The sequence below is a fragment of the Mus caroli genome, chromosome 2, assembly GCF_900094665.2.
Source record: "Mus caroli chromosome 2, CAROLI_EIJ_v1.1, whole genome shotgun sequence".
In the NCBI taxonomy this organism is placed as follows: domain Eukaryota; kingdom Metazoa; phylum Chordata; class Mammalia; order Rodentia; family Muridae; genus Mus; species Mus caroli.
Window position 1 is genome coordinate 98,556,029 of NC_034571.1, and position 16,296 is coordinate 98,572,324.

A 16,296-nucleotide genomic window follows, 5' to 3' on the forward strand; every position below is an offset into this window, starting at 1 on the left:
TAACTCAAGGTCCAACCCAAGCCCAAGTTGTGATGTGGCCTAACTCGCAGAACCAAGCTTGCATCAGAGGCTGATTTGTTGAGAGGAAAATATGGTGAAGCTGGAGCAACAGAGGACAGACTAAAGTCACAGGGATAGAGCCGAGGCTGGCTATCACACCACTGTGCTTATCAGCAGCCACACGAGCCAGCTGGTATAGTCATGGAGACATGACCCAGGATTGGCCAGATCATAATGACTCTATAGTCTATGGCTATAGTTTGTCCCAGTTCCTGTTTATACAATTGATGGCCAATTCTGAGCTGCTCTGACATGCATGAAACCCTTCACAATATCAAAAGACTCTCCTCTCCCCATAGCTGCTGTCCCATGTATTTGAAATGTCTGATTCTAACCTTCAGTGTATGTGCATGCTTCTATAACTTTGCCAGCCTGACACATCCAAATAGTTCTGGTACTTGGCAGCAGTTTCTTGGTTTGTATTTGGTGAATGAGCGAACAAGGGACAGATCTTGCTGACTTTGTCCTTAAATTTAGGGATAGCCTTGACCTTTTGCTCACTAGACAAGTTGAACTCTCACATGCATCTGCACACATGCCCACAAATGTTTTCTGAGCCTCGCCAGCAGCACCCCCAAGCTAGAAACACTCAGAACGCCTATCAGCACCGTATCCCCCAAATGCAAGGGTTACAATGAACAGGAGCTACAGTTTCGTACAGTAGGGAGGGACCTCACATGTACAGATGGAGCCAAAGAAACAAACACAAAAGGAATGAGGGTTCAGATTCCACTTCTAAAGGTTTCAATGCAGATGTGTCGAATCTCATTCTCTCCATTAATAGATGGAGTCTACTCAGGGGCTAAATAACGTAGAAGTGATTCCCACTCAAGTCACAGGGTACAAAAGAAATGTTGTCCCCTGACACCTCGTGACACCACTACTAATTTTGTCACTGCTGGCTGAGCTTCACAGTGAAAAGGTTGAACAGTTGTCTCCAAGGTTCCCCCATATCAAGTCCTAAAAAAAAGAAAGAAAAAAAGACTGACCTACACATCAAACAACTTGTGGCTAGGGAGCGAGGTGTGGGTGTCTTCACTCTGGTCTTGCTCCCCATATCTTCTACTTGAGACTCTTTCCCATCTTTCCTCTTCTTCCAGGACAGATGTCTCCATTTCAGCACTGTGACTAGATTTACAATGTAACCAGTTTAACAGTTGGGAGTCCTGAAATTCAGCCCCAGCGGAACTTGCAAAGCAGCTGCAAAAAAGATGAATGTCTCTCCTGGGATCAAAAGCCTGGAGGGTTTTCGGGGGAAAGTTCAGTAGTGTGTGTGTGTGTGTGCAAAGCCTATTTTAAGCAGAAGGCCCCATTAGGGTTGAAGCATCCGTCTATCTCATCATTAGCTGGGAGAGCCTTAGGCTCTAAAAGACTCCCCATTGCTGGTTGGAAACCCAGAGACAGAGGGCAGGCTGTCCAGAGCTTCTGGGATTCTGAGATGGCAGCGGCTTGCAGGGCAGGTGTTGGTAGTTCCTTTGAGCCTCTTCTCAAACCTGTAAGTTAGTACTTGGAAACGTGCAGTTAAATTCACTTTCTACCCAGTCCCCATCCACACACCCCACGTCTGTGAGCAGAGAATAACAACTATCCCAGGGAAACCCAAAGAGAAGCTATAGACACCTCACATCAGACTGACTGTCACGGAGGCTGGCTGCAGTCAGGCTGTTTAAACTCTTTTGGAGTAACATTTATCTACAACGGGGTCATTTTATAGATTCATTAAACCTACATTTTCTCTTAGGCTCCTTTCCCCACAGCTCTCCTCAAACCCCTCTACCAGTCACACACTCTAAAAATCCCCTTAAGCCCCAGAAATAAATCTCTATAAACTGCTGAGCTTTCAATCAGGCGTTTACTATATCTCTTTGCAATTAGAATAAATTTACTGCTTGGAGAGATGAGGGGAAATATGTAAGGTACTCCTTGGATAAATATACTCCAGTGAGAAAAGTAGAGGCTCTGTTAAAATTATCTCTGTAAATTCAACAAGAATCAAGGTCACGGGAACCGCCACATACCAGGGAACGTTAATTAATGGGCCTGCAGCTGGTGGTACCACTTGGCTGCTCTGCTCCAGCTGCCTGCTCTATATTTCTCTCGTTTGTAGGACCATTCTTGGCCCAAATCCCATCTCTTTCTCTCTCTTTTTTTTCTTCCAAGTACATAAGTCTGTCCTGGAAGGATGCCAGCTTTTCAGAGCACTAAAGCAAGTGCTGTTTCTTCAGAGATTTTTTTTTTCTAATCTCCCTTTTAAAAGGAAGGCCACTCTATCACCTCTGGAGCAGGATTACTGGCAATCAGTGATGGAGCTGTGGTCTGAGATCAGTGTTCTGGAGTTGTGCGCTAAGCCAGTGGGGTGAATCCCTCTTGTATCTTCTCCTCCAACGAACACAAATGACAATTGAAATTTCCCCCTATCTTCATCGCCTCCATGGGTTTGGTGTCAGGGTAGACCGGCGGCAAGGCAAAGTGTAGTCAGCATACACCTACCACCTCGGAGCTGCAGAGGCAGGGGGAAGGAAGCAGGAGCTAAGAGGCCAATGGAGAAGAAAGTTTTTCCTGGGTCAGAGGAGTATATGCCATTTAACTCTACTGGGAAGGATTAAATGAATAATTATCTTAACCAGAACCCTGGGAAATGCATTCATTACCATGTAATTCATAGTGTCTGGTCCTTTCTACTATGCTTTGGAAAAGCTGCACACCTGTAAACACACACAACACACTAAACACACACACAGTTAAAAAAAATCAGTGTTTGAATCCTGATCAAATACTAAGTAGCTATGACAACAGGCAATTTAGTTAGCCTGGTCTACACCTTGATTTTCTCATTTGTAATACAGAACTCTTAACAAGGTATTTGTCTCAATGCTTTCGAAAGAGGTAGTGCATATGGAATCTTAGGCCCAGTACTGGCCATGTTGGTAGCTCCATGACCTTCTTCCTTGTGACCACTGGGGTCCTTAGCTGTAACTAAGGGTTTCCATAGGCAGCAAAGGATGAGGACGTGAGTTTGCCTCTGAGCTATGGAGTCAATGACCAAGCACAGTCCCACTTGTAGCCTGCCTTGTTTGTCTTCTCACTTGGAAACTTTCTCTCCTTCAGTGTTGCATTCTGGAAAGACTGGGCATTCTTCCACACAGTGACAGACATGCGAATCTCGACCAGAAATAACAGTGAAACCGCCTGACTCTGCAGTTTGAAGGAATTCTCCAGGTAGTCATTAGGCATGAACGCAAGACAGAGCCCTAGGGAAGGCTGTCCCTACCCCCAATACAGGAGGGCCATCAGTCCACTTAGGCCTGTCTCCGCAAGGGAGACTTAGCTTTACTGAGCCCTTAAAGGAAGGAAGAATGTTGAGCAAACATTAGAAAGGTTCTCTGTTACTCCTTTCCAAATTGTAAAACGATATTTGGGCCTTTTAAATGACTTGGGAATTTTTCTGAAATTAAGGAATATGGATTTGATGGAGGCCTTTGGGGGATTAAAGTTTTCCTTCTCTTTGAAGCATTTCAAACAACTTTAATCTGCTCTCAGAGTATAGCTCGATTCGCCATGGCATTCCTAACGTACTGTTGCCTTCTGCATAACACTGATACTTTTGCCTCTTGATTTAAATGCATTTGCAGAAATATTCAGGGTACAAGAAAAAGTTAAGATTGCTCATGTGAAGCCCAAGGTTGCATAGAGAGAAGGCCTGGCTTCTGAAATGCTTAAAAGTCATTTAAGTTTGCTTATTTGTTTGTTTGTTTGTTTGTTTGTTTGTTTGCAGTATAAGAAAAAATCAGCAAGTAGCTGGAGAAGTGGTTCAGTGGTTAATGGCATGGATGCAAGGTCAGTTCCTGGCATTCACATAAGGTGGCTTACCTACCTGTAACTCCAGCTCCAGGAGAATCTGACACCCTCATCTGGGTTCTAATAGCACTGCATTCATGTGTACAAATTATCTTTCTTCTTTCTTTTCTTTTCTCTTCTCTTCTCTTCTTTTCTTTTCTTTTCTATTCTATTCTTTTCTTTTCTTTTCTGTCTGTCTGTCTGTGTCTGTCTGTCTGTCGGTCTGTCTCTCTGTGTGTCTGTGTGTCTTTGTGTCTGTCTGCCTCACACACACACACACACACACACACACACCCCAGTGAAGAACCAGAGATTGAACACCTTCAAATTCTCTAAGAGGATGATGAAATACCCAAAGCTGATGGGCTCTCTGCTCCTGTCCTTGGAACCCTCTAGGACAATGCTCCACAGTCCTTGTGATAACTTAGAGGTACTGGGGGGTGGGGAGAAAGATAGAGCTAAGTTCAGTTGAATGCCTGGCATCCTATTTCCATGTTCGTCCATCAGAAGCAGCAGCAGCAGCAGCAGCAGCAGCAGCAGCAGCAGCCATTCCTAGTCATTTTGAGCCTACAGGGTTTTCTGATTGCTGATTGAATCTTAATCAAGCCAGAACCCAAAACGTATGCACATCTTTCCTCTTCATCTCCACGGAACATAGCATCAGGCTGTTCAGAATGATTCTAAGGACACAGTTATCTGCAGGGAGGTGACTTGCAGGTCTCTGACAGAAAGGAATGACTGTTTGGGGAAGTGTGGCTCATATGGTAGAGAACTGGACTGTAGTCTGGGTCGTCAGCCATGGGCCTTCATTTCTGCATCTCTGTGCTCTGCTTCCAGGTGAATGGAACCACACTGTATTCAAACATTTGGGTGGCTACCCTCACTCTATATTATCCCCAGTCCCATTCATGTGGATCATACCCTTCATCCCAGGCAGTTTAGTGGTGTAGGCTTAGCACACTTCATCAGTGCAATTGTTAGCGGAGACTTGGCTTTGTGAGTTTTACATGAGGACAGTCTCATCCATAGGAAGACATGTAGATGGCCTTATTGTGGCTCACACTTGTGAAGGGCCACAAGCAGGAGACCTCATCTGGTGATAACTTTGCTGGCAGAATCCCAAGGTGGGTGGATGGCACTGCCTTAGCTTCTTTTCTTGTTGTGATGAAATACAAGACAAGAAGCAGATTAAGGGAGGAAGGGTTTATTTGCAGTTCAAGGGGATGCAGCTATGGTGGGGAAGCAGCAGGAACCAGAGGCTGCTGACCACACTGTGTCTGTACCTGGGAAGCAGAAGGTGAGCAGGAAGCAGAGCTGGACTCTAGAAGCTCAAGGCCTGCTCCCAGAGACTCATTAGGAGACGCTGTCTCCTAAAAGATTGTGCAATCTTTCCAAAATGGGCTGAGTGTTCAAATGTCACGGCTGTAGGGAACATTTCACATCAAACCACAGCACTTTCCTAGTCTTAAAATACAGCATACTAATAAAATCATGAGGACAGCCAACATGGCCTTCACCGTAGGTCAGGTAGAATAGTTCTCAGAGTCACAGAAATCATTTTTGTGGTCTTTAAAAACAACCTTAAGAGGCTGCTTTTATTTATTTTGTGCCCATTTTAAAGACGAGGAAACTAAAATCAAAGTCCAACTGATAATCAAAAGGGAGCATAGGAAGGCTGGTGGATCGATGCTTGTAAGATTTGACTGGTAAATCCTGCCTCTCATGGTGATTGTTGTGTGACAAACCTTTTCCTGGGAAGATGAATCACAAATCTCCTCCCCCCCAGATAGGGACCCCATGACAGACCAAAGTACAGATACCACAAAAGTCCAACTTGTTCAACCAATGAGTTTTATTGGGGTTACTTATAGGATTAGGAGCAGAAATGACTCACAGACAGTTGCATCAACAAAGCCCACCCCAGCATGATTGACAGCTCACAAAGCTGGGTACCTGGAACACACTGTACAGCCTGCAGGCAGCTCAAACACTGAAGAATATACTTTCTTTTAGACCAAGTGAGTCTGGTCTAAGCCTCTTCCAGATAGCTCAGGGAGTTTCTGCTTTTTTCCAAGCAGTTGATCTGGTCTCAGCCTCCTCTGCACCTCAGTGGGTCTCAGAGGGACTCTCTACTTCATTGTTTAATCTGGTAGGGAGGGGCCTAGTGAATCTGGTCAGTTTCAGGGACTTCCTGAAGCTATTTTGAACTGCTAACCTTCTGGTTTAAGGATCTTCCACCAAAGATGGAATGTTTCAATCTTGAGGGAACTGTTACACAACAGAGATATAATTTCAGAATGGATCCTGAAAGATTTGGAGTCTGCTCTCCTGAATCTGTTTTCACTTGTGAGAATGCTAAGTACCAAATGTGATGGCTTCAGGTGGTTCTTGGCATACCATAAAGTCTACTCAAGTTGCAGGGTGTAGGCAGTCAGCATGGTCTACCTGTGCCAGTGGGGAGAGAAAATCATGGTTGTTAGAAACAGATGAATTCCTGATGCTATAATATTCTGGACTTGGGTACAAACATAGAGAAGAGAGACTTTCAAGGTAGAGTTCATGTCAATCAATCAATCAATCAATAGCTTTGGAAAAGTGGCTTTGGGAATGATATTTAGTGTTTTCCAGGGATGGGCCAAGCCTGTGTGTCAGAAGTCACTGACTTAGCTCTGATCCTGGCAGACATGGAGATAGTCTCCCTAAACCATTCAATCCACCGGGCTTCTGAGTTCTTGATGAGCTGTGTGGATACAGATCCTGTGCATTCCATATCAGGGCCCATCCAATGAAGCAGCTTTACTTCAGCTGCTGTAAGGTACTGGGAGACCTAGACATAAGGGGTTCAAATGAACATATATGCCAGCCTTGGGGGGGAATGGTGAAGAGGCTACGGATCACAAGGTTGGGCTGAAGAGAGTTAGTTAAACTAATTACTTATAAAAGAGACTGTAAAGGAAGAGAAGGGAAGTAAAAATGTTACAAAATACAAAATTATACATATCCATGTGTGGAATAATATTTATTCATAAAAAAGGAATGGTCTACTGTTGTGAGCTACAGAACTAAGAAGCCTTAAAAACAACATACTCAGTGAAAAAAAAGCAGACATAAATGGAGAGGCAGTATGCAGATTTGTGGTCGGCAGGGGCTAGGGCAGTGGCTCTCAATCTTCCTAATGCTGCAACCCTTTAATACAGTTCCTCATGTTGTAGTGACCCCCCCTCAACCATAAAATTGTTTTTGTTGCTACTTCATAACTGTAATTTTGCTACCATTATGAATTGTAATGTAAATATCTGTGTTTTCTGATGGTCTTAGGTAACCCCCAAAAGAGGTCACAGCCCACAGGTTAGACACAAAGGAAAACGAACAGAGCTTGGAAATGGGTTCAGGGTTTGCTTGAGTATGGTGAAAATGTTCTGAAATAATACAGTAGTGAGGACGCAAATATGGGTAAAGGGGCTTGCTACCAAGGCTGAGGATCGGAGTTCAATCCTAGTCATTTACATGAAAGAACAGAATCCACTCCTATAAGTTTTCTGACCTCTGCAAAAGCATGCAATAATCATAATAGAAAAAATTTAAAGAAGTGGCTTATGTTATGTCAATCATGTCTTTGGCAGTGAGGATCAAAACCAGAAATTAAACAATAACTTCCAATATCTTAAAACAAATACCCAAAGGTTCTAAATTTTAAAAATAACAATTTTATATTTCTCTCCATCTTCTATAGTTTTCCGCACAGCATAAATTGCCCTTTCAAAAGGCTTTTTGTTTGAAAAGCATGAGCCATTCACAGGAAGTTGCAAAGATAGTAGGCCAGGTCCTAGTACTGGGTTTCCCCTCAGTGGTTATAATCTTACATTACTGTGTCCAAATGGAATCCAGGAAGTTGACATTGATACAATCAATGTTTGCTATTCTAACCCTGGGAGACTTGTTAGAACTGAAACAAAGAGTCACAGCCATTTCTTCCTTAAGATGCTCTTTTTCCTGCCAGTCTTTAATTCACACCTCTACCTACCGATCCTAACCAATGGCAATCGCTCCATTTCTCCATCTCGGCCATGTTGCCATGTCTAGGCTGTTTATAATTAGATAGGGAGAGTCATACAGTATTTGACTTTTTGATCCTCTGTTTCCAGCCAGCAGGATGTCCTGTGGCTATTAACACTGGTGGGTGGAGGGTTGTGTAGGTTATGAACTTTCTTTACTCTGGGATAAAAGGCAAGAAATACGATTGCAGTCATATCATGGACAGGATACATATGCTTAGTTTTTAAGAGAGTACCAAACTAGCTTCAGAGAGGATGGACCATTTAAGGCAGTGGTTCTCAACCTTCCTAATGTTGTGACCCTTTAATACAGTTCTTCATGTTGTGGTGACCTTCAACCATATAGTTATTTTTATTGCTACTTCATAACTGTAATTTTGCTGCTGTTATGAATCATAATGTAAATATTTGTGGTGTCTGCTGAGTCCTAGGTGACCCCAGTAAACAGATCATTCAGGAGGGATCCTGACCTACCGGTTGAGAACCACTGATTGAGGCTCTCACTAGCAACACAGCTATGATCTACCTCTTTGAATTCTCAGCATTGTTTGGGTGAGGGGGGAGGAGTCACAATGACTTGATCTTGCTGGGTAACCTAGGCTGGCTTGGGAGCCTCAATCCTACTATCTCAGCCTACCTACAACTGGACATCCCTATGTTTTTGCCTCCACTGTTCCAATAAGCTTTTCATTGGCTTAGTTTTTAATTTTGTATTTTTTCTCCTTCTAACTTTATATATCAAAATTTGAGAATTACATAAAATCAAAATAGATTCTAGTCTTAGAATGTATGGCTTGCAGAGGTTTTCCACAGCAGGTCATCTCATCATCTGCTTCTTTTAGCAAAGACTTTCTTGGGGAATTTTAAAAAAATGTGTAAAGTTAATTTTACCAATTGTTCCATGTGGGTTATGCTTTTGACATTGTCTAAGAACCCTCTTCTCCGAACTTAGATCCTGTAAATTTTCTATGACATTTTCTTTTAAAAGTTCTATACTTGGGCCAGGCAGTGGTGGTGCATGCCTTTAATCCCAGCACTTGAGAGGCAGATGCAGACAGATCTCTGTGAGTTCGAGGCCAGCCTGGTCTAAAGAGAGAGTTCTAGGACAGTCAGGACTACACAAGGAAACCTTGTCTTGAAAAAAAAAAAAAACGTTTTTATAGTCTTTATTGTGTGGATGGAAGGAGGGCACACATACCATAACAACTACATGGAAATCAGAGGGCAGCTTTGGGGAAGCAGTTCTCTCCTTCCACCGCGTGGGTTCCCGGGATGGCGCTCATGTTGTCCAGCTTGCGCTATAAATGCCTTTACCATCTGAGCTATCTCACCAGCCCCTATGAATTACTTTTTGAAAAGACATTTTTTTCCTCTCTCTTCCTGAATATACAAGAGATGTGTGCACACTGCCGATCATTTGGAACATGAAAAGAAGTTTAAGGGGAAATTAAAATGTCCAGGCAACAACCTCTTGAAGCGTGTTTTGGTATTAGACTTCAATTTTAATAAAAATGTGACCTCTTTTTATAACAGACGACTGGAACCCTCCCACGGTGAATCGCACCAGGGAGAACCAGCCCAGTGCGGAAGGAGAGGTACCTTGCTCAGTGCTGAGCTCAGCTGGGGGAGTTGCCATTCAGACAAGACCGAGAACTACTGACCCTAACGGTAAACCCCGTGTTTATGAACTGCAGCAGTTAGTCACAGACCGTAATTACCGCACCAGATAAAGAAGCTATTTAAGAGAACAGGTTGCTACGGCCGAAAAAGAAACAGAAAAGTCTTTTTGAAAATCACCAGCTTGTAACCAAGGAGAACGTCAGGTTTGGGGGCGGAATGGATTGGTGTGGGCCGCTGGCGTGGAGACAGAGGCTGACCCAGCACAAAACCAGCCAGGCCTTGGCTCCGCTCTGTTTAATTGCAGAACAATCTATTGAGGGTTCCTTTCCCTAGCCCTGGCCTTCCTACTGGTAACATCCTTCCATCCGACTCACTTCTGACTTCTGGGTGTACAGAACTCTGCCTTGGCCCCATACCTCGATCTGTCTGCATTCTTGGCCCGAGGGTGGCATTGTGGTTGGGAGCTCTCTACACTTACAACAGAACAAGATGGTTTCTTCTTTGTTTGTTTGCTTGTTTTATTTGAGATGGTACCTTGCCATGTAGCCCAGTCTAGCCTTGAATGAGTGCTGGAGTCACAGACATGGGTCACTAAGAATGCCTGGTTAGTAGGTTAGTGGGTCTGGGAACATGGAGCAGTAGTAGAGCATGTGTGCAAAAGTTCATGGGACTCATCTCCGGGAAACAAACTAAAATTAAAATCAATCAATCAATAACTCAATCATAGGGCATTAGGAATCCATAGACATACCTCCTCAACTCCCATTATGCCTTCCAGATAGATAGTTGATAATAAGTGAAACTTGACAGAAATTCTTTTATGAAGTGAAGGAACACTTCTATATTTTTTTTGTTTGTACTTCATGTTTACCCCCTTGGAACATTATTCAAATTTCTTGGCCAGGTGTTTGCAAAGAACATCTTACTTTTAGGTACTGGGTAAGAAACACTGTTATATGTTAGATTTTGAAATATCAAGCAATTCCCCTGGATGATGACAGGCAAGTAAAAATTCCATACATATTTGGATACAAAGTTAATTATATAATGAACAGTCACAACCAAAATATTGGTCAAGAGAGCATTGGTTAACTGAGAAGGCAGGATCATTAAATATTATCAATGGAGAGGAATATGGTGCCATACACCTGCAATCCCAGCACTCAGGAGGCTGAGGCAGGAGGATTTCTACAACTTAAGGCCAGCCTGAGCTACAGAGTTAGACTCTGTCTGAAGAAAACAGTAAATGAACAAATGAACAAATAACCAAAATATTAGCAGTGGTAATCTATGAGATTAAATTATGTCAAACATTTCCCCTGAATTATTTACATTTTATTTCATTAAGCTTATATTTCATAAAAATCAGGGAGAAAAACCAATTCCTGATCATGGTCACAGGATTGTGATAGGATAAACATGTGTGTGTGTTTGTGTGTGTGTGTGTGTGTGTGTGTGTGTATAATATATAACTTTTTCTTTAGTTTAACTTATAAAACTTGATGGCAGGCAAGAGAGATGGCTCAGCAGTTAAGAACGCTTGCTGTTCTTCCAGAGGACCAAGTGCAATTCCTAGCATCCACTTCAGTCAGCCCACAGCTCTGTAACTCCAGCTCCAAGGGATCCAATACCTCTGCCCTCCATGGGCACCTGGATTCCTGGGCAGTAATCCACAGGTGCGCGCGCACACACACACACACACACACACACACACACACACACACACACCTGCACATAATTTAAAAAATATAATTTTTAAAAAGCAATGGCCAAAAACATTAAAAAAGACCACTGTGTGCAAGTTGAAATGTGAGAATTCTCAACTGTTAAATACCTGGAATCCCCTCCATGTATAACAACTTTCGGGGGGAGGGCATATTTTTAACACAGAAAATTCAGAATGAGAGCAGATCAGAAAGGCTTTGCAAGAAGTGAGTGAAGCCCACCAGCCTCCTGCTGGCCAGCTATCCGTCCTCACCACAGCATCCTCTCCTACAGACACTGTCCAGCATGTAAGAGGGGTCACTCTTTCCCACTCTCAGCACGTGGGTTCCCACAGATGGCGACCCGAGGTGGGGCACACAGATTAGTGTGCTCTCCGATTCATGTGACTTAATCCCAGTTCAGGCTCTTACTCGTCTTAGCAGTGAGTGGCACGGGCAGCTGGCCCTGCGCCAGGTGCTTGGAATGTTCAACTCTCTGTCCGTCTCTGTCTCTGTGTCTGTCCCTGTCTGTCTGTCTGTCTCTCCCCCCCCAAGTCATTCCCTCCTCCTGTAGGATTTAATAGTTTAATAGTGACCCCCAAGGGTATAATGTGGCACAGCCGTAGGATGTATGCCTGGCAGGTAAGTCCAAAAGTTTGAGCCCCAACACTAGGGGGAAAAAGTGTTGGATTTTATCACCCTTGCTTTTCACCTTAACTGTCCCTTGAAGGGGACAGACATTGGTTAAGTTGGTCTAGCCCCCTCTATTTTCCATTATAAACCTCATTCTACTGCTCAAAGAGCTTACTAGAGGTTCCCATTTAGTTTACTGATACCTAACCTCCAGCCTCTTTCTCTTCCCAGATTGTAAACCAAAGCAGGGATGTATGTGTCTCAGTTTCCCTTTGTTTAGCAGGCTGATGGCCCACTAGAGACACTTCATTTGGTCTGTGACAAGACAGTACTATCAGTGTATTTAAGCCCTTCGTTGTGATGGACTCTTAATTTCATCAGTGTTTAGAGAACAAGTCCAGTCATTTCTTCACTCACTCTTTCATGGAGTTATCGGTACATCTTCACTGAGCCGGGTGTTGGCTGGACTTATCTGGGTACTGGCCATAGTGGTGACTTACTAGATTCTTCAGTCTAGCTAGAAAGACAAAAACAGACAAATATGATCCAGGGAGATGGTGTTGGTGATATGAGTCCCACACAGTTTTGAAGACACACAAAAAACTTTCAATGCAGCTACCCTGATGTCCATTCCAACCCAGCCACTTCCTCCCTAACCTTCAAGTGAGGCATCTTTAGGTTTGCATAGAGAGCCTGTAGCTTGCTTTTTTAAGCAGAGGGTACACAATGTAAAAGCTGATGATGCAACGAAGAAGAGTCAGAAAATTAGTTTTATATTGGCAAAGCCCAGTTGTGTAAACTCACTGTTGCAGGCTGGGGAGGCGAGTCAGTGGGCAGCATTGCCATCTCCAGCTCGTACAAATCCCTGCATCCCATCTCCAGCCCTGCCGAAACCAGGCAGGGTAGGTAGCTCCTGTTTTGTAATCCTGCTGCTCAGGAAGTGGAGGCAGGAGGATCAGAAGTTCAAGGTCATTCCAGTCCTAATAGCAAAAGGAGACAAGCCTGGGATATGTGAGACAGCCCTGCTCCCACTGCAGCAAAGAAGTACAATTGCTCTTAGTCTTTCCTTCTTTCTTCCCTCCCAATTTTCTTCTTTTTACACACGCAGATCAGACATAAGACGCGGACAAGCAAATGTTTTCTGACTGGATGACTTCAGCAGATTAGTGCTCCTTTGAAAGTGATACTGTTACAACCAGTGCATGTTTATGTGTAACACAGACATGTCTGTGGGGGGAAGGCTCAAATCCTGGCTATGTCAATTAGGAAGGTAAGAAGTTCAGCCTAGAGCTACAGACCCCAATGCTTTGGGGAATCTTGATATGGTATAAGGAGGGAATTGGAAGAAAAGAAAAAGAAGAGAAATTTCTTTAAGGGTTATTTATCTTTTTCCCCCTTTTCCCCAGGTCTCCTGGGCTTAACTCCTACTCCCTGGAAACATTTCCTTACCAACCCAGCTGGGATGGCTGTCAAGTAGGGGTACCTTGTTAATGATAGCAGTAATAAAAAAAAGGGAGGGGGTCAGGCGATTAGAAACTGCTGGTAAATCAGAGAGATACCCGGGAAGTTTCATTGTCACTAATGGGAAAACTTTTATTTCAGACTCTGCCAACGCTCTCACAGGAATGAATTAGGGGGAAGATTCTCACAGTTTGCTTGAGGTCTCCAAAGATATTTTAGGGGGCTTGGGAGATGGCTCAGCTGCACAAGCATGAGAACCCGTGTTCAGATCTTTGATCCTCATATGTAAAAAGGCAAGCACATGGGACACCTGTAATCCCGACGCTGTATAGCTGGACACAGGAGGATCCCTAGTCGGTGAGCTCCAGCCTCAGAGAGAGATACTGCCTCAAAGACTGAGGTGGAAAGCAATCGAAGCCGGTCTACCTCTGACTTCTGTATGTGTTTACCCTTACACACAGGCACATACATGGATAGCCATCCATATACGTACAATATATACATACACCATCATAGGAACTAACTTTGCTTGAGTGACTCATAGATCTTTTATTGGTCTTTATAAATGATGAAAGTAAGCCATGTGTACTAGGACAAAAATCAAACAATACAGAAATATATAAAGTAAATGACTCTAAGCCTGGCCAGCCCCTTTCCCACCCTACTCCTAAGAGCAGTGTATTCCAGTGACAACACAAAGCCAGCCCACATGTGGCATTTACAACAGGAAGAAGAAATAGGTGACATTAATTTTAATCACATATTTTATTTAGACTAACATATGAAAATGATCATTTCAATATGCAATGAAATTACTAATGAGCCATAAAATTAATAAGACTTGTTTGTCATCATTTGTACTGTCGTTAGTATCTATTGTGTACATTATATTTAGACACCTCTCTGTTTGGATGCTTAATTCTCTTTGGAAATGCTTCATAACGAATCATTAAAATGCAGTTGGAAATCAGTTCTGGCTAGGTGGTGGTGGCACAAACATTTGGGAGGCAGAGACAGGCAGATCTCTGAGTTTGAAGCTGGCCTGGTCTACAAAGTGAGTTCTAAGACAGCTAAGGCTACACAGAGAAATCCTGTCTCTTGATGTTTTACAGTTCCAAACAACCACATTCGAATATTTATGATACTATTTCCATATAACACAGCCTAAGAAAGGCCATTTTAGAGCCAAAAAGAAAATAAATGAAAACGAACTCCACCCTTCCCCAGCAGTCTTGTCATTTCTTATCATGCACTCATGCCTTGCAGCATTCTCCAGCATCTGTAGATGCTCCAAATGCCTGAATCAAAGAATGTTGGGGGAAGAGGCCTTTGAGATCATCTGTTCCAGTCCTTTTATTTTAGGGGCCTGAAGCATCAAAGCCAAATGCGGGGAAGAGGGAACACATTGTATGGGTGGCAAGGCTGGGATCTGAGCAGTTCCCTTGCCTTATCCCCTCTCTGTTGGGTACATCAGGGGCTCTCCTTATCTACCCAGCACCCCCAGGAAAGTGGCTCTCCCTCCTGTTCCCAGGCCTCCTCTGCCTGTGGTACTGTATCAGTATCAGCCAGCCTGGCAAATCAGCAAACCTTTGAGCAGAGCATCCCACACCTTCACAGTAAACAAGATGGGGACAGAGGCTTTTTCTTGATATTTGTATCCAGAATAGAACCAAATCAACTCAAGGGCTCACTACAGTTTCAAAGTATTCCTTTCTGTCTCCCTTCTGCTGAGCAAGGCCAAGTCACAGATCCTGACAGAAGTGCCTAGCAAGCTAAACAGTTTGCCTTGAATAGACGCCACTTTGGGAAGACAGAAGCAGAGGGTTTTCTGGGCAGGGGACATCCCCTGATTCCAGTAATTCAAACTAGTGGGCTATTAAGAGGTTAAAGGCATGGGGCATGCCAGCAAGGTAGGCTATCTCTGGAAATAACTGCATGTGCTTAGCATACCAAGTACATAGCCACAAATGCTTGCACATCTCACCAACTCCTCGCATTGTGAATTGAACAGGGAGATTATCAGAGATTTCTATACTTGAGTCTATTGGGGGCAAGTCTAGAGCTGACAACAATTTTACTGCCTCTATTTCTAGAATGTTCTCCTCTTCTCCATCAGTCCCTGGTGATTTCCTATACCCTCTCAATGGGCCTAGAATGAATGGTCCCCACTTCCTTCCTCCAGCTCCGCCTTATTTTCACAAGGAATATTTTAAAAATCTTTCTTGCTCCACAGATGTGGATTTGTTTGTTTGTTTGTCTGTCTGTTTTAAAATCAACCCAGCTGGACACAGTAATGCTCATCTTCAGTCTCAGCACTTGGGAGGAAGAGGCAGGCTGATCTCTGTGAACTCAAAGTTAGCTTGGTTTATATGTTGTGTACTAGATCAGCCAGAGCTACATAGTGAGACCTTGTCTCATAAATAGATAGATAGATAGATAGATAGATAGATAGATAGATAGATAGATAGATAGATAACCCAGACATTTTAGTTCTATTTACTTTTTTAAAAAATAGAACTTTTTATTTATTGTTGGGGTGTGCCACAGTATGTGTGGAGGTCAGGGGACAAAGCACAGGAGTTAGTTTTCTCTTTTTATCCAGTAGGGACTGTGGATCAAACTTAGTTTGTTAGGCTTGGTGGCAAAGTAACCCACTGGGCCATCTCATGGCCTCTCTACTTTTTCCTCTCATCTCACAGTTCCTCTTTCTGTCCTATTACAAAGTTTTTGAGATTCTGACACCAACAGGCTGAAATGCAGGTGGAGACCAAGTCTCTTGTTTCTCCATGCATGCCAGAAAGTCCTGCCTCTAACCCTCCCCGGGACTTTCTTTTAGTCCTGGCTCCCCTCCCTCCCATGCCTTCCCTTCCCTTCCCTTCTTCCCTTCCCTTCCCTTCCCTTCCCTTCCCTTCCCTTCCCTTCCCTTC

At 43.5% G+C, this 16,296-nt stretch overlaps 1 long non-coding RNA gene across 1 annotated transcript in view; it reads right to left on the minus strand.

Annotated features, from left to right (window-relative positions):
- The window catches only part of LOC110284101, a 49,732-nt gene that overhangs the window by 12,052 nt on the left and 21,384 nt on the right, over positions 1 to 16,296 (minus strand). The window contains exons 2-4 of the long non-coding RNA XR_002376899.2: positions 12,713 to 12,888; positions 12,326 to 12,421; positions 1,050 to 1,553 (exon numbers count right to left, since the gene is read on the minus strand). This is a non-coding gene — a long non-coding RNA (uncharacterized LOC110284101). The remainder of the gene's footprint in view (positions 1 to 1,049; positions 1,554 to 12,325; positions 12,422 to 12,712; positions 12,889 to 16,296) is intronic.